The sequence below is a fragment of the Thunnus maccoyii genome, chromosome 10 (genome assembly GCF_910596095.1).
Source record: "Thunnus maccoyii chromosome 10, fThuMac1.1, whole genome shotgun sequence".
In the NCBI taxonomy this organism is placed as follows: domain Eukaryota; kingdom Metazoa; phylum Chordata; class Actinopteri; order Scombriformes; family Scombridae; genus Thunnus; species Thunnus maccoyii.
In genome coordinates this window covers 24,539,903-24,558,398 of record NC_056542.1, presented here as the reverse complement: position 1 = coordinate 24,558,398, position 18,496 = coordinate 24,539,903, and the positions used below count along the sequence as shown (strand labels likewise).

General features: G+C 39.8%; 1 long non-coding RNA gene across 1 annotated transcript in view; it reads right to left on the bottom strand.

Annotated features, from left to right (window-relative positions):
- The window catches only part of LOC121904947, a 48,351-nt gene that overhangs the window by 25,484 nt on the left and 4,371 nt on the right, over positions 1–18,496 (bottom strand). The window contains exon 2 of the long non-coding RNA XR_006098321.1: positions 1,971–2,120. This is a non-coding gene — a long non-coding RNA (uncharacterized LOC121904947). The remainder of the gene's footprint in view (positions 1–1,970; positions 2,121–18,496) is intronic.

Below are 18,496 nucleotides of genomic sequence, written 5' to 3'. Positions count from 1 at the left end.
TCTGTTGGTTCACGGCTGTAAGTTGTGTGTAGTTTGATGATTAATTGCACAGTTACTCTCCTTTAGTGTCAGTTACTGACACTTTTCTAAATATACATGAGGTCTGTCAATAAGTACTGTGACACTGCAGTTTGTTAATCTGTGTTATAATATATTTTTGTTAGCTCTATCTTTACAAAATTATTTTTTATAAGAATCACAATTGATTGTTACATCGCAATTACTAATCAATAGCATCAATTAATAAAACTAAGTTGATTTAGATTGCCAAAATGCACTGAGGTGTTTTCACAAATGTATGTGGGGAAATAGTGGTTTAGTGTCAAAGGTCTTGATAATATGTCTGATCTGTTGTTGCTGTTGTTAACATGGAGTCACTTTGCTGAATTTCTTCCTGTCGTTCCAGGTTTAACCTGTAGATTTACTAATGAAAGTGTTGCCTCAGAAGGCCAAATCGATTCCTATGAAAGGCCTCCATTATTTGATACGGAAAACATGATTTTAATTATTATCAAGATAAAGAAATTATTCACTCAGAATCAACACCTATAAACATGCAATTATTTGTCATATAACCTTCACCTGACTGTCTATTAAATCTGCTTCAATCATTAGCTCATGTTTTGTTGTTATTTGTGTCTGTCATTATTATTTTTGTTAAATAATAACACACATTTTAATTGGTCGTAGGATTTTTTATGGGTTTGTTTTTTTGAACGCAGCATGTTGAAGTTTTTGTATTAACTCATAACTTCATGATGGTTTTTTTGTTTTTTTCAAAGGCAGTTGTTTTGCAGAACTTTTCTACAATATATCATCACACTTATCAATTATCTAACTTGCAGCCAGAATTTCATGGTTGATCTTAAAAACCGTATTGAATAGTTCTAACGGTGTGTCTGTTGGACAAACAGTGGCTTTGTGAGGTGAAAAGCTCGATTCTGTTTTTCACTTCTGTCACCTTAATGTTTGAACTTCAGCTCTGAAAAACAATTTTGGTGCCAAGAATGATCCATGAAACATCCTTGCCATGGTGCTTTTTATGTTAACTCTGCCTAATTAATTATCAGAAAAACAAACAACACCTATCTGAAAGTGAAGCCTGTGTATTTCCAGGATGTTGCAGCTGACTTTCCGGACACACATCTGCAATCAGATCACTCGCTCTGGACTCTCTGAAAACCATTTATCACTCTCTCCTTCCCTCTTTCTCTCTCTCTCTCTTCTTTCAATAAGTCCTTTACAAGCACACAAACCATCTCCAGCAGACAAAACAGTGGACAAGCGTCTGTGATGTCCTGACTCATTCTGCTCCTCTCCTCTCCAAAGGCCTTGGGGCCGACGCAATGGGACCCAAAACCAACACGCACATAATGGGGCCTTGTAGGAGCCGCCTTAATGTTTCTAATGTTATGTAAATGAGGAGGGAAGAGGGCAGGAAAGGAGAAGAGAGGAGCAGAGCGGAGGAGGAGGCAGAGGGAGTGTTTGTGTGTCCGAGGAGGCTGCTAAGCTCCCATTACCAAGGGATTAGGCAAATGCTGCCGTTGTATCGATGCTGGTTCGACAGCGAACCGCCAACCCTAATCCCCTCCTCTCTTCTCCTTCCGACAACGCCTCCTCTACGCCTCCTCTCTATATAGTCCCCTCCCCCCCAGTCGTTTGTGAAAAATCTTCACAGAACTTTCTTGACTCAACTTTTCAACTCTCTCCTTGTTTCTCAGTCATGCATATACACTCGAACTCACACAAACTCGAAAAAAAAAAAAAAACACAAATACTACAAGAATTACTTGGTTCACAGCCAGTGTAAATGTGTCTGTTCATTGATTTCTCTGACATGTGATGTGTGTCTGTGTGTGTGTGCAATGTGTGAATGTGTGAGAAGTGATCAATATTGAAAGCCAGAGAGTGCCTTTCTGGTTTGTCTGTGATGTGTTTGCCTGGAGCTTCAGAGTACAGCTATGACCTACTGGCTTCTGAACGCATCAACTCCTCAGTTCACCGCTCCTCAAACTCCGGGCAGGGGACGAGTGCTGGTCTCTGGATGCTGCTCACCGGTCCCTGGGTGCACTGGTGGCTCCTTTAAAGGCATTCTGGACACATCTTTCAGCTTTATCTTACTGCGCCAAGACAAGAGCATGAGGATGTGAGAAAGAGAGCAAGAAGAGCACATTATGTTCTATTTGCAGGCGAGCAAGTCTCCTTCAAACTTTCTCTGTTATGCTCGCTCACACATTTCATGTTTTGTACATACTTAAAACGACCTGATAATGTAGAACATTCACATAAAAATCAATGACTAAAACTGTAACATTTTCAGTTTTATTAACATATGTTTTGCAGTTAAAGTATATTCACAGAAATTTTGACAAAATTGCCAAAATCACCCACTCTAGGATTGGTATTTATTAGGTCACCAACAGGTTTTGGCTATATATACGCACTTTTTATACATTTTTCCAGCAACACAACAGAATAAATACGATGCCAAACCAACATGTCTGATGCAACGTACATATTCAAACACAAAAGCAATAAATAAAGAACAGATTAATTTCCATGTGTGTTATCAAGAACTATTCAACACAGCTCAGGCTGAAGAATGTCAACAAGGAGTGAGGAAGCTATTCTGAGACAAGCTAGCTGTGTGATGTGAGTGTGTGTGTGTGTGTGTGTGTGTGTGTGTGTGTGTGTGTGTGTGTGTGAGTGAGAGAGAGAGTGTGTGCTTGTGTGTATGGTGACATAGTTGCAGGCAGAACTTGGAATACTCAATTATCACATTAGCACATCCAGGGAGAAGCCGAAAGGCTACACACATGCCTGTGCACAAACATATACGCACACACAGGCAGGCACACACACACACGTGCGCACACACACACACACACACACACACACCACCCCCACATATCTCTGGAACTGCAGGCCCCCTGCTGAGAGGCTCAAACACACCAACTGAGGGCGGGGGGTGGTGGTGGTGGTGGTGTTGTGGGGTGTTGGAGGAGGAGGTGGGGGGGTGTTGGGTTGTGGAGAAGCATGAGGCTGGTGAGTGACATTGAGACCAAGGTTAAACACAAACCATCCGTTCTGTTCTGCTATAGGCCGTGTTCAGACCGAAAGCAGCACTGCGTCACAAAACGCAGCCTTCTCATTCATGTCTATCACTTCGCTAGCACAGCAGGGGTGACGCTGCTCAGGGGCTCCAACAAATAGTTGATCCTCACTCAACCTCTGCTGCAGCGCAATGCAGTGTGCAATGCTAACGTGTAGCTTGTATCATTGTACTCATTCCAATGTTTACCTTGCAGACAGGCAACTTTCCAGCAACAGAAGCTTTAGTAAGCACAAACGCACACTGCTTAGGCTGGCGCAACACTCAAAACGACATCCCATTTGGCAAGCCTTTTAAAATGGCAGCTTTATGGCTTTGTGAGGGCTGGTCAGCCGAATCTGATTAAACTTTGCACAGTCTAGTTCAACACCTTCCAGTACAACATCGCCATCAATGTCATATGGCTGGTATGGGCTGCATAGTTTCAGTTTACAGACAGCTGAATTATGCTTCTGCATTAAGGGGTTGTGGTTCACATGCAGTGGCTGTGTAGCTATGTAGGGTCCTGCTGTGGGTGCCACGCACTTCCTCAAAAATAACTACATGAAGGGCGAAGGCCACATTCACACAGACACAACAGCACTGTGTGAGAAAATGCAGTCCCCTCATTCATTTGAATAAGACTGCTCCGTTTCCACAGCGAGCAGGGACTGGCACACATACTGGCTAAAGTGTCTCGAGCTGCTGCCCATTTGTCGTCTTTGGCTTAAGTCCCCCTCTGGACCAAATTAATAACTATATCATCAGATTATCAAGATCATATATCAAGATTATACTGCCGCCCTCATTCTGATTGTTATTACTGTATCTTGGGCTCTGAGTGCTGTCAAAATGCAGACAGCTATGGACTTGCACACGGACGCGTACGTGGTTCCATATATACTACAATCGGAGGTCTGCGGACACAGATGTGTTCCACATCTACACACTAGTAAACAGGATTGCAATGTGATAACTTTCCAGAGTTGTAAAATCAAGTCACACAATAATCTGTTACTCCAACATATTTCATTGTCTCATACACTACATACACTCATACAGCGTCTGAACGCATCCCGTGTAGACGCACAGACTAGCTGCTGCTGTTGTTGCTGCTCTGCTAATGTGCTGCTTATGCTACACCTCCTGTGTAGACACACAGTAATATTTGTGTTCTGATGAAAAAATAAGTTTAATTTCTACTGAGGATATGTGTCATCAACTTTATATGCGACTGAAATGCCACTAATGGTGTGTCAAATTAAGTGTGGAAATGGTAGTGGCTAAAATATCTCTACAAACAGTTAGGCTTACTGATGTTTTTTATGATGCTGTTTGAGGGTCGTTGGAGCGCTGCAGATGCTTCTGTTACTGTAATTCACACAAGGTAAAACAGACAAAAAAGCACAGAGAGAGAAGGTTGTATTCAGCACTTTAGAAAAGAATATTAAGATGTTTTAACTGCTGCACAGGAAAGGTCACATCTGGGTTAGATGCATGCTGCTTTTTTGCTTCAGGAAAAATCTGTAAAATGACAACTGATTATCTACATACAGTAATTTAATAGCTGTCAACAGCTTTAGAAAAGTTGTTGAAGGCATCTTGGAAGAGAAGGCCCTTGGCCTTAGTTATACACACACTTAATAGGGAGAAAAGCCATAGAAACAAGCAGGTGGCTAATGCTATTAATTTAATTTTGTAGCAGTTGTTGTGAAGGAAACACTGCGGAAAATGGTTATTATCTTGAACAGATAGCAACACATGGGAAATAACAAACAGCTAACTGAAACAAATGGATTCGTACATTCATGACCAACAAATCTTGATAGTTTAGATGTACAACAGAGTCAAGATGAGATTATAAGCAAAGCTTCAAAACAGCACAACACTGCTATTGTACTTTCCCTGATAATAAGGAGTATGTGAGCAAAAACTGATCTTAATGTCAAAATTCATACATCTGATGCAAGTCTCCTTAGAACTCTCTTATAGTATATTTCAGGCTCTGTTTATGGATTTTTGAAAAAGCCCATACAGATTTCAGACAACACAGCAACAAGCAGAGGTTTAAATACTGCCAGCTTCTCCTTACTACCTCTATAACTGTAAGAAGAAGCACACAGTCATGGTTAAGTGATGAGGTGAATAACTGCTCAGTGTCAGCGTGGCTCACTGACAGCTGATATGCTGTAATAGGTGTGGCTATTTTAAGTCTAGTGGTTGGGATTTCAGACAAGAGACCCATTACTAGCTTGAAAAAAAACAAGCGTGTGAATGCATGTGTGTGTACATGTGTGTGTGCTTTGCCGTGTGTGATTTTAGTGTGTCTCAGCTGAGGTACTTTACAGCTGATACTTTGACTCCACTGGTATGTTGTATGGAGAGAGAGAGAGAGAGAGAGAGAGAGAGGAGAAACATAACTGTGATGAGTAAAAACAGAGATAAACTTTAAGAGTAGACAGAAAGGCATGTTGAGAGGGAAATGAGCACTCTGCAGTGTGAGATATGAGTGAGCAATGTGAACGTCATGATACGTCTGGGCCTTAATGGACATTCATACGTTCAGTATGTGACACTGTCATGCTTTAATTACTTCACTGATTGTGACCATGACTTGATTTTCTTTATTTAACTTTTCATGAACCTTACCTTTTACTATTAACATTAACTATTAACGCTCTGTTGATGCCTGTTTTGCCATGATAATTTTTTTTACTTTGTCAGTATTTCTAATACCAAATAACTCATTGTTTCAGCCCAAATTAATGCAGGAATTAGGATGAAACAATTAGTTAACTAATCAATATTGACAAAAAAAACTGATTAACAACAATTTAAAAAAATTAAATAAATCTGTTTATGCCACGTTCACTCAATGTTAGATGGAGGGGAAGGATGAGAAAGATTCGCATGTTAAGGACTTGCAAGTGTTCATGTCATCTGACAACTCAGCAAGGTTGTATGATAACTAAATTGGTTATATGAGGGTTTAAAATACTTTGCATTGACAAAATTACATCATAACCATTAAATTTGGGTTCAATTACATTGAATAACAAACAAACGTGGGGCGTCCATGTTTGCTCGGTTTTCGGGCTATTATTAAGTGCCAAGTTGGACATATCGGAGCTTTCAGAAAAATCCCAGTTTTCCAGTCATAGTTACAATTTACTTACGGTAACTCCAATATGCGCAGCGTTATCAAACAAAAAAGCCAAATATTTGCTGGTTGAATCTTGTTTCTTAGCTGTTGGTCAGACAGAGTAACCTATATGAAGATGTCACTTTGGGCTCTTGGCACTTGAATGTGGGTTTCTACTGTTTACCTCATTGCAAACAACAGTAGTTTTTTAATGCATGGCTGTGTTCAGTCTGAATGTTTGGTCAAATGGGTGCTTGGAGGAAGTGAGGGGTCACAGCAGTTGATGTGTCACAAGTAAAAATTAAGAATGACAGTCTGTTTCTATAAGCTTACACAATAACAAATTTGCATTCTCAGGATAGTATAAATAAAATGTCAGAAACATGCTCAAGCTTGTTCTTCCCACTGGAAATCATAAAATGAGGGAAATAAATCAAGACAAAGAGAGAGGTGTGAAAGTAAAGGTGGAGGAGTTCAGATATTTTTCTCAGTTCCATAAAAATATGTGCTTACTTATTCCAGACATGTGTCTTTCTACTGTTTGTGTCCATGGAAGTTAGCTAGTGATTGACAACAAAACCTGCATGGATCTCAGCTTTTTCATGATTCAGCACATTTTCCAAGTAGAAGTGTAGATGATTTGTTTGTCTGTAAGTCAGTGTTATAGCTTTCTCTCTCTCCTCTCTCTCGTGCTTTTGTTTTCTTGAAAAATGGTGCAACATAAACAAATTCTGCCCCAACACTTTTATGCTTTTGGGCTTTAATTTACTCTGTCCCCCAGGGGCTTCCTACCTGCACCTTTATGCTGTAAAAACTGTCCACCTGAACAAATAATTTTATCTTAAAATAAATGTTCACTACAGGGGGGTGAAATGCTTACTGTGTCTATAAAGGTCCACTCAGGAACTTGGTGAAACAGACCTGCACTTTTTAAGCTCAGATGTAAGTAACTAACATTTTGTTGTTCAAGTCCCTCAAATCCACGACTTACTGTGTCACCTAAATGAAAAGAGCCCTAATTAAGGTCATGTACTACAGCTGTATTGTTTCTGCATCTACTAACAAGCTTTAGCATGACAACAGTCTGATGAGTTAACTTGAACAGTTTGTCTTTCTTATTTAGCCATTATTCAACTATAGTGAGTCTAGCATTGACACTGATATGATAGCTAATGTGTTTACAAGAAATAATATTTACCTGACTGATACAGCATTTACACCGTGTCAACAGAATGGCAAGAATAGGAAAACTTCTCATTATTCCAACGTCGTAATGTTCATTCATTATTCCAAGATTGACTACTGTTTCCAGCCTTGTACTCGAACTGGAAAAATACAAATTATCTTTAATTAGCTGATTGTATATGATTTAATTTGGATTTTATTTTGATGCAACTGCAAGTATAGTTCTTTTTTGAAAATTCCCCTTATCTCCCTATATCTTATAATTATAATTAGTAGGCTGACATGACCAGTGTTTCCCACTTGGCTGAGTGTAATACAGTCTATGTTATGTGAACATGATATAAGTACTAATTACATTTACCCTGCTAGCTGGTGAAGAAACCAAAGAGCGTACCCATCTGTATTCAGTTTTGTTTAATTTTGCCATATTTTTTAATTAACTGACTGCAATAACTCCCTGTGGTGAGAAAAGGCTCCTATTAAAACTGTATTGTGGAACTTTTGTCTCTCCTTTCTGGCAGTGGGAGTGAATAGTAATAACCTGGATGTACCTCCAGTTCTATGAGTACATGCATGAGTGGGTCCCTGTCGCTACTGTTGCGGCTGTAAAACGGTGGATAAATTTTTTTGAGCATCAAAATGACTTGTTTCACTATCAGAATTTGATCCACTCGGTCCGATAACATTTGGAAAGCCTAGAAGAGCTGCATGATTAAATGATTGTATCCCTCTAGTTAGCGGAGGGCTAAACTAACTAGAGTTAGCTAGCTGGGCCAGCAGTAGGCTCTGGTGCGCATGCTCTGGCAAACCAGTCATTGCTGGTTGGGAATGTCACCACAGACACCAGATTAAAAACTCCAGTACTGTGGCTTAATAAGCACTGTTTAAACTTGCTTGGCAAGGGCTTGAATGTAACGGATGTTCTTTTATATTTAAAAGTCCTGCACTCCAGCTTTAACTTGCTAGTGAATCCACTGAGTTTCATCATCTCACCTCATCTCAGAGTTTTCAGCTGTCTCCAAAACCTATAAAAGCAAAGAGTGTAGTGGTCACAGTTTGAATAGAGACCCTTTTCACCGCAGAAAATCTGACTTCTTAAAGCAGGAAAAGCACAGGTGAAATTAATAACATTCATTCCATTTTGGTGAGCCAGTTCCAGGGCTCTGGTATCGTTCATGCTCACTCACTGACATGGCTTACTGTGACACACCAAAGTGTCTGCCGTGAAAAGGGTCTATTGTAGATCATGTGACATGCACTGGCCCCAAAAGATCTGTTCCCATTCAATTACTGCAGAAGATGCTGTAAATGAATACCGGCACATTTTAGTTAGTGTCGCAAATACTTTATTATCACAATTTGATCCATTTGCTCCAATAAAAATTTAAAGACCTTGAAGAGCCGTATCATTACCTTAATTTGTCAGCGGGGAGTCCGCCAGCTCGGCTAGGACTGTAATGTGCATGCACTATAGACCCAAAAGGTGCAGAAGCCTTAAGAAGTTTTTGGTGTACAGTATTCACCCAGTTAGGAAATTATTAGAATGAATGTAGCACCATTTTGGAAGATGGTATTCAGTTCTCTTAATACAGCCATGATTTGTACTCTGCAAAAACTGCAAAGAGACAAAATAAATCAAATTAAAGTGGTGCATCTAGCCCACTAAAGACAAAATGAATACTGGACTTACATTCTAGAGGTGAAGGGAAAGATGACACAAACATATTAGCCATAAAGACTTGATTAGCCAACAGAATATCAGACTCTGTTGCTGTTTTTGCCACTGATGGTTAAAAAAAATAATGCTGCTCTAAAGAGAGATATTTTTTTATTTGTGCAGTTCTTTTCTATGACCTCTTTTCTTTGGCCTTCATAGACCACAGCAGACATATTTGTATCATCTATAAAGTTTACCACCATATAAAAAGTTTATTATTGTATGGTTTTATATCAATCAATTGTAATAGACTTTCAGATTTTTATTTATGAGCGTAATGTTTTTCTTGTCCACTTGTCTAATTGGCTGATCAATCACAGCTGCAGAAACAGGGTGATTTAATTGGATGCTGGCTCACAAGGGCAGAACGGTGCCTTTAAGCTGTGACGCTCCTCCATGCGTGTCCACCTTTGTGTATGTGTGGTTAAGAGTGTGTATGTGGGAGGATTTTATCGACTGTACTTAAAAGACTGCAAAGGAGTGAGAAGCACACAGGGAAAGAGTTAGAGACAACATAAGGAAGTCAGACTGAAGTGAGAGAAAAATAAAATGAGAGGGACAATAGAGGACAAGATGGAGAGGAGATAGGTTGTTCTGTTACACAATAAGTCCCTTTTCACTGAGGACATTTTGACATGTCACAGTAGGAAAAGCACATGTATGAAGAATAAAATGAATGATGGCTGAATTACATTTAGCTGCATGCTGTCACACTATCACACTGTCATGTCTTACTGGGACACTTGAACCGAATAGGACCATTATTAATGCTATTAACACCTGTGCTTTTCCTACTATGACAAGTCAAAATGTCTGTTGTGAAAAAGGCCTATCCAAACCTCGACTGTGTCCAAAATCATTTACTCCATAGTGAGCAGTAAATCGAGGTTCTGGACACTTCTCAATCATCATTTTGTGTCATTACTGACAGGTGCAGAGTTGGACAAAACATCGCACATTAGCAGGAATGAGTGTGCATGCCAAGGACAACTTTGTTGTTCAGTTTTTTGGAAGCGTTATTTACTGTGGGAATAAATTTCACACTGAGAATTCTCACTCAAATAAAATGGCGGGAGGTAAATACCATAGTAAACAGGGAGTGATTTTGGACACAACCCAACTCAACCAGTCTATGGAACATTATTTGGTTAATATGTCATCTTTTCTATGTGTAATATTCAACTTTCAGTGGCCAACAATAAAATTAATAAACACAATTCATAATGGCATCTTTAAATTCTTGGGCATTTTGTCTAACATGCATTCTTTCAGTTCATGTATGTTGATGCGTGTGAATGTTCACACAAAAACACACACTCGTGCACATTAGAGTTAACCCCCAGTAATGCTCTATCGTCCATTACATGAAGTCGAAAAAGAAACACAGTACAGCCTGAGGGCATGAAAAATATGAACAAGCTGCTGTGAAATTATACATCAATAGAAAAAAATAGAGGCCCTCTAAACAAGGTAATTGCAGGTAACACAACAAAGAATAAGTGAGCCATATGTTGACAACAATTATTTGTTCTGAATGATGATTTTTCACACTGAGATGACTTATGGCTTGGTTGTTATAAAAGAAGCTTAGCTGCTTGTTAGTAACAATGCTTTGCGACTTCAGCAGTTGTAATAGCACATCACAGTTAAAGGTGCTTTTAATGCACAACTGAACCTCAAAATGATACAACTCTGTTTTACATACAGGCAAACTGACTAAATATCATTTTATCATTGTTGTGTCACAACAAATTAATGTTCCACTTACTTCCTGAGGTTCTTATATGCATTAATAAAGAGGCTGAAGGATATTCTTAGTAATTACTGAGTTATGTGTAATGTCTTATAAAGCTATGTTAAAAACAATTCATTTACCAGTAAAATTTATGTCCACAATAAAACTAATCTTTCTTTCATGGCTGGTGTATGGCTACACGTTAGATTGAAGTACCAAGGTTTAACCAAGCTGTGGCATCCTAAACCTTGTTCATGATAAAAAATTATACACAAGCTTATTTTATTTATTATCTTTTAGAAATAAATCATAACCTTGGTGAGCTAGCGGTAAAAATTTAATCTGGCTGCTTGAAATTTGGAGCTTTTTAAATTCTGGTCTGTATTCAGGGACTTGAAGTTAGGAGGATATTCAGTTGTGTCCCTCTTTGAAAAAAAAATTTCCACCCTTTTATGATTTTTAGGATGTGATTCATGCATTTTTAAATTCATGTATTTTATTGACTATTGTAACGTGTAGTAAAAATTTCTCCTCAACTCCACTCCACAACAGTATTAAGTCCCAAATAACATTTGGTTTTGTACTTTCTGTGGCATCAGTTTGATTCATTTGTGGTTAAGAAAACATCACAACATTAACATTTTTACAATATATATAAAAAAATCCTAAAACACACATTTCACAACATCCCTACATATGATTTGTAAGCTGGTCTGAAAAGTCAATCTAGCAACATATTGGTCAAATTAACAACAATTAATAATCTACGTGTGGCCATTTCAAAGGCTGTTTGTCTCTTATTGACTTGTTTGTCTCGTTTTTTTAATTCAGCCCTCTCTCAGTCTATCCTGGCTCATGTCCATCTTACATTCAGCCTCCTCACCTAACAGCTGATCCAATCATCTCTCCACAGATTCCTTTGGCCAACTGAGACTATCGCAGGGACACCTGAGTATGAGTGTGTGTGTGTGTGTGTCAGGTGTGGTAGTGCTAGTCTAGCCAAACTGGTTTGTTAGATTCAACTAAATCCGAGAGGGAGAAAATGTGTGTGTGTGTGTGTGTGTGTGTGTGTGTGTGGTTGAGCGCATGTAAAGAGCTAACCTTTACTCTTGGCATAGCACGGCTTGGGAAACAGCAGAGTGGGGTCAGGTGTGCAACTTCCCGCCGAGCTAGCTAACCTGGCCAGGAATGTGTGCCTGTGCGTGCCTATGGGCCAGCTGCGGTATAGTTGGCCTGAGAATTTGGGGATTAGCTCGGATTTATCTGGAACACTACTGTTTACAGTGGGGTTGACAGATGATGACAAAATGGCAGCTCAGACCATCTCAGTCGGTCAGGGACAATGAAGATGAAGCAGATGATGATAACCGTATTCTGTGTGTCTTTTACAGTGTTTGGCTGCTTGAGGCTCACCAGATCAATCATGTTTGCACTGAAGACCGACTACATGACTGCTGTGTGACGCTGTATGTGGGTCCACCAGAGTTTGTTCAACAACACAGTGATTGAACAAAAGTGTAGCCTGGAGTTACGCTGTGTACATGTGAATGCGTGTGCATCTGACAGACCGCAGTGCCTGTAAGATAACAGTCTTTTTGTTCCTCTTTCTGTTTAGCTGCCCAGTTTGCACGCAACCTGCAGCTCTGCTCCTTTATCTCTCCCTTTCTTTCTCTTTCTCTTTCTGACACACACACACACACACACACACACAAATATCTTCATAAATCTCTCTCATGCTGCTCTATATCCTAAACAAACTGTGTTCCTGAGCTGAATGTTATTCAGAAAAAAATAGGCACCGGCCTTAGTTTGTACAATATGATTTGAAAATCACGGCCTGGTGAGAACTAGCATCATAATTTCACGTACCACTATGTGTACATGTGTCAGTGTGTGTGTGTGTTTACTAAATCCTTGATAATCTGACTGTGCTCTCTCACGCTACTGTTGGCCGCAAATCTGGACTCACACACACAACTTCAACATCACTGGGCTATAGATCTGTTGGTTTTCACAATCCCCACAGCCAGTCAAATATAAATGATATGAATTCTGTTTTGTGGTGGAATAGTGGAATTGATGAAGCATAAATATTAATGGCGATCTGTTTATTTTTTTTTTTTATTGTTTATGGGTCAGCTTTGCAGAGCTTTGCTGGACTTATTCTCAATGCAGGGCAGTTACACACTAGTACACGCACACACAACGACACGTATCGCACACATACTGTGACATACGCATTGCTCCAACAGCAAATGTCCTAATGGGCATGACATCATAACAACCTCTTGACTTGTGAATAAGAAGAAATGAAAATAAATAATCCATGCCAAGATGGACTTCCACTGGATGGTGCAGTAATGACTTTAGTTGATTTATAATATTTAAAATATGGTATTTCAAATTATTATTATTGTTATTAAGATTAAGATTAACTTTATTGATACCTGGGGGTAATATTACTAATGTAGGTAAAGAACTGGGGTGTTTTTATTATCAACTGTCATCTGTGCATTTTTTAAATTCATTTTTAATCAACTATTTTAATAATTAGTCTAATTTTACATGTGAGAAAATCTAGTTTATTATTGTTTCGTTTTGTTTTGTTTTTTTCAGATTTAGCAAAAATGAAAGAAAGAAATTGAGAACATCTCTTACACAGGTGTTATTAATCACTGAAATGCAATTAATTAACTTAATATATAAATACAAGGCTTCAATGTTATGTCCCTCAGACACTGACAGAGCACTTCTCGTCTCTTTTAGCTAGCCCCCTCAAACATAAATAAGGACAGTCGCTTGTGACAGTATGTGTAACTTTGTGTACCTGAACCATTGTAAACTGGTACACCAGGTTTGTTTGCATTCCGCCTGCAGTCTGCCAGTTGCACCTATGGACATTTTTGGACATAGTTTTGTTTAATTTTCCTCACAGTGCAACCGTTATGCATAGAAAAATAATGTACCATAATGTCCCTTTTTTGAGAGTGAGAACAGAAACACTCGGTGTAGCTGAACCTTCACGGTTACAAAGCTGTGACATTTTAACGCTCAGTTAATAGTGCAATCGGTTAATCACTGCATCCCTAGTCAAGAGGTTGTGATATGTAGCACAACAAGCTAGCAAATCACTGTAAACAGAACAGCGTTCCCGCGCATGTGCAGTGACGTCTGCCGTACAAGTAACCTCTCTCCTGAAAGTGAAAATGTATTAGTCTCTGGAGTCATTTCTAAAGAAGCTACAATAACCACTTGAGTGAAGGAACATGTCCCCTAGTGCAGCAGTGTGGCTCACTGACATGTTCTCAATAGTTTCTTGACAACAACGGAGCTCTACGGCACAGAGGAATAAGATATATCAGGCTTTGGATACACACACAATACTTGTATGTAGGATGAGTTCATTGTTGGTTTGGCTCTGCACATGAGATTTGTTGACAATAAAAAATGTAGAAAATCGCCAGCCAAACCCTCTAAACTAAAAGCACTGTGAACAAAGAATGTGCTGTATATGGAATTTTTGTATAAGAAAATGCACTTTTTACAGCTTTATAAAAAAATTCTGTCATCTTTTTGCAGAATATGAAGCACTGAACCTGTTCAACAGTGAACCTGGACCATCTGAGATCTTTTAAGGCAGTTTTGTGTCAAAGAAATCCATCAAATAGGCCACTGAACTCACCAAGAGGACAATATGATGTCTGTGTTTCTCCTGTCTGAAATTCTCTCCCACAGACACAGGTGCAAACTGAGAGCTAGTGTTTGGGTGTGTGTGTGTGTGTGTGTTTGTGTGTGTGTGTGTGTATGGGGAGCTGGGGGGCTGCAATGGGAGAGAGTGGCACAGGTGGCACGGAGCCCCGGCAGTGCCGAGGGCATCGGATCGGCATGTGGCGCACAGCCAACCACACACAACATATGCCAAGGGGGAGGAGAGAGAGAGAGAGAGAGAGAGAGACAGAGAGAGAGAGAGAGACAGAGAGAGAGAGAGAGAGAGAGAGAGAGAAAGAGAGAGAGAAATAAGTGTTTTTCTAACGACCACATGGGTCCACAGGTCTCCTGTCTTGCACCATATGCTGTCAGCATGTCTGTCTACCTGTCTGTCCTTCTCCCTGTCTGTCTGCCAACAGAACAAAGTGCTGTCAATGGTCAAACTGTCAGTGCCAAGATGATGGGCATATGATGCGAGGGGGGCATCCTCTGCCTTAGCCCTGAACATCCAGCGCACACACGCAAACACGTACACACATACACAACCCACACCCAAGTGTGCACACAAATGCCCACATGAGCACAGTGCCAGCTTGTGTCATTATCATATTCATCAATTATGTAAACAGTTATGTGAACAGAGTAGCAACACACACACACAGACACACACACACACACACTCCCCAAAACACATGCATTTTAATGAACTGCCGTGGGGCTAGACATGACCTCCGCATTGTCTGTACACACACACACACACACGTACACAGAGATACACATGTGCACAAACACACAGGTGTTTAACAGTGCATAGCTGAGGGGAGAAAGTGTGTGTTTGTGTTTGGATGGAGGGTTCTCACTGTGTGCATGAAAGCGTGAAGCGCAATCAGTGTAGCAATCATTAAAGTGAGATATTTGTTGTTAAATCAAGATAAAAGTCCTTCCTAACAGAACAGAATGCATTTGTTAAATAAGTCATTTGTAAGGTTATGAAATTTATAGTGTAAATTAAGGAAAACATGTGTGCTGGCTTTGCTCCTAAATATCCTCCTTGTACACCCTGCAATCCTACCCTGAGGCTGCTCTGCCAGTTTTTTCAATCATTTATATTTCTAATGGATAACTATTCTAACTATCCTAGTGATATATGTGTAAATATTTGACATAAAGTAGAGAATACATTAACATTACATTCAAATTCCAAACAAGTGTGCAATTACGGTATGTTCATATTAAAAACATGAGAACAAACATCAGCTGAAAGCCTTACAAACTTGTCAAGGATACATTATGGGTAAAAAGCAAAACCTGAAGATGAACTGTGGAGAAGTTTGTATCATTTTGGAATATGTCTGGTGGAAGTAGAAAAGTGCAATGCTAGTGAAAAGTTGCTGTCAGTTGTGAACTGGACTTGTTTAATTGCTTAACAGAACAACTAGAAACATCTGATTTAAAATCTGTTTAATAACGTTTTGTTTTTGTTTTGTTTTAATAACCAAGAATGACTAGCAGCATAAAATCTAAATGCTGTTTCATGACAGTGGAATGAAGGTAATAATAATGATTATTCACTGTACAATGTGAAAATAAAAAGCAGCGACACACTGTGAGCTGTTTGTCAGTCTTAAAAATGTACTTTCTGGAAAAAGCTTCTGCAGAAGGCCACTGCCAGGAGAATATGAAACAAATTGCTGAGCATGCATATTTCATTTGTTTGTCAGGTCTGGTTTGGAGTGGGTGGAGTAGCGAGAGTGGATTTGTCAGTTTCATGAACAAACACACACATGCACAGACACACAAAAAACACACCTTGCTGACAGCTCTGTTCTGAGGGGTGTGCAGGTGAACGCGCAGGAGGGAGTGAGAGACGGAGAGAGCGAGCGGAGGGGGAGAGAGAACGCAGGATGGAGAGACAAAGACGGTGAATATGCGAGACGGCGAGGACTGACGTTAATTCGTGATGTCGTGAGCGTCAGCGTGGACATTAGACTGACGCTGGAACGGCTAAGTGGGCTTGAGGCGTCGTTATTGTTATCAATAACACCTGTGTTGTGCTGTTTTAAAGCTGCAGTGAGATACGGTATGTAGCAGCTATTTCACAGAAACGTCAATCAAGTGTAACTGTTACACGCCCCATAAATCAGAAAAGAAGTCTAATTCGCTTATCGCAGTCGTCTGTGATTGTTTATATGTTTGTATATATTATTCTTCGCATCAAGGCTACAAGGACACCCCAAAAACACAAAACTATCGGAGAAAGATCAGGAAAGCGTTGGGATGCAGCCCGGAGGAGGCTATGACAGCAGGCTTTTCGTTCCATCTTCGAGTGTGGCCGTACGGAAACACTTTGCCTTCAGACATGGTCTGCCACATCTTAGGATATGCAGCGCTTTTTTTTTTTTTTTTTTTTAAGATTACTGAGGCCTTTGTGGGGCTAAGTCCTCCTAGAATAGATGATAGCTGTAATTCTTTTGACTGGCGAACAAAGTGATTTAGTCATTTTAAACTTCTTATTTCAATGTGGATATTTATGATAAAATGTTAGTGTGTAAACAAGTAATTTGCACATGTAAAAAAAATTGTGAACATGGTCTGAGTTCATACAGGAAATTGGAAAAACAAAGGCAGCAGTTAATAAATAAAAATAAAATAAATAATGGAACGAGGGCACTGACTATTCTCCCAGGCGCACAGTTCAAGGGGCCATGCTTCAGAGGGTTCAACATACATCCATTTCTGTCCATCTATCCACTGAATTCTCGGGGGTTTGGTAAACCATGCCAACTAAATGAGTGGCAGACTCAAAAGGGGTGCCAACTTAATAGCAACTATTTCCACAGGCGGTAAGTCAAGGCTATGGCACCCAGACAACATTTGGAGCCAAAGTAGACGGGCAATTTAGCCAACGATTATGACCAACAGTACTTTTCCATGATACTTTGCTCCCTTACAATCCACTGTGTTATAGATATTGATTTTGTCTGAGTTGCCAATCCCATCCTTGCTAAGGGCAATATTGTCTAGCTATATTCCCTTGAATAGTTGTGATGTGTCAAAGCAAAAACATGAGAAAAAAAAAACCACAGACAAATAGGACTTGATTTTTGGCAGTCTCCCAGTCCTTGTAAAACATGTGCAGAAAGGGAACAATGATTTTTTCAGATTTACGGCCATCAGATTGTGCTTTCAGCTGGCTGTGCCATCTAATATCCATTAGAGTTTTGACATTCAAAATCACTCCCGAAATACTGCACAGCACAAAAGCTATACTGCAGTTTGGAAACTAAAACTAGAAAATGTAAGTACACTGCGTGTCTAAAAAGTGACAGGCTGAGACAAAGAGAAGGATGTGCTCTGTGAACAGAAGCACACAGAGAACACAGCTTTCAGTGGCCTCTCCTGTTTGCTGACTAATGAGTGAATAATTGAGTGCAGTCAGTCCTGCGTCTCCCTGATTAGAGCCAGACTGGGCCCCTGAAAAGACAGAAAGACAGGAGTCAGGTCTTTCTTTCTTTCTGTTTTATCTTTCAATCTCTGCTATCCTCTCCAACCTCCACTGCAAAGATACTTATCACATCTGATAATAAATTAGACACATACACGCGTAGACACAATCCCTTACACATACAATCACACAGTGGTACTGATGGATGAAACAATATGTAGTCTAATCAGACAATACACGCAGCATAATTGGCCCAGAGGACAGTGACAATGACATTAGCAGCGCGGTGAGAAAGAACAGAGCGGCATAAACCAGAACGGAACAGCAGGACTCGTGGTTTTTGTTTAAGAAATTGGATTTGAGCGGCATAACCTGCCTTATTGGATCAGCAAACTATATCCTCAGAGGTTGAGGTGTCCCTGAAGAAGTGAATGATGAAGTGTTTTTGAGCTGAACCAGTAGATGGAACATGG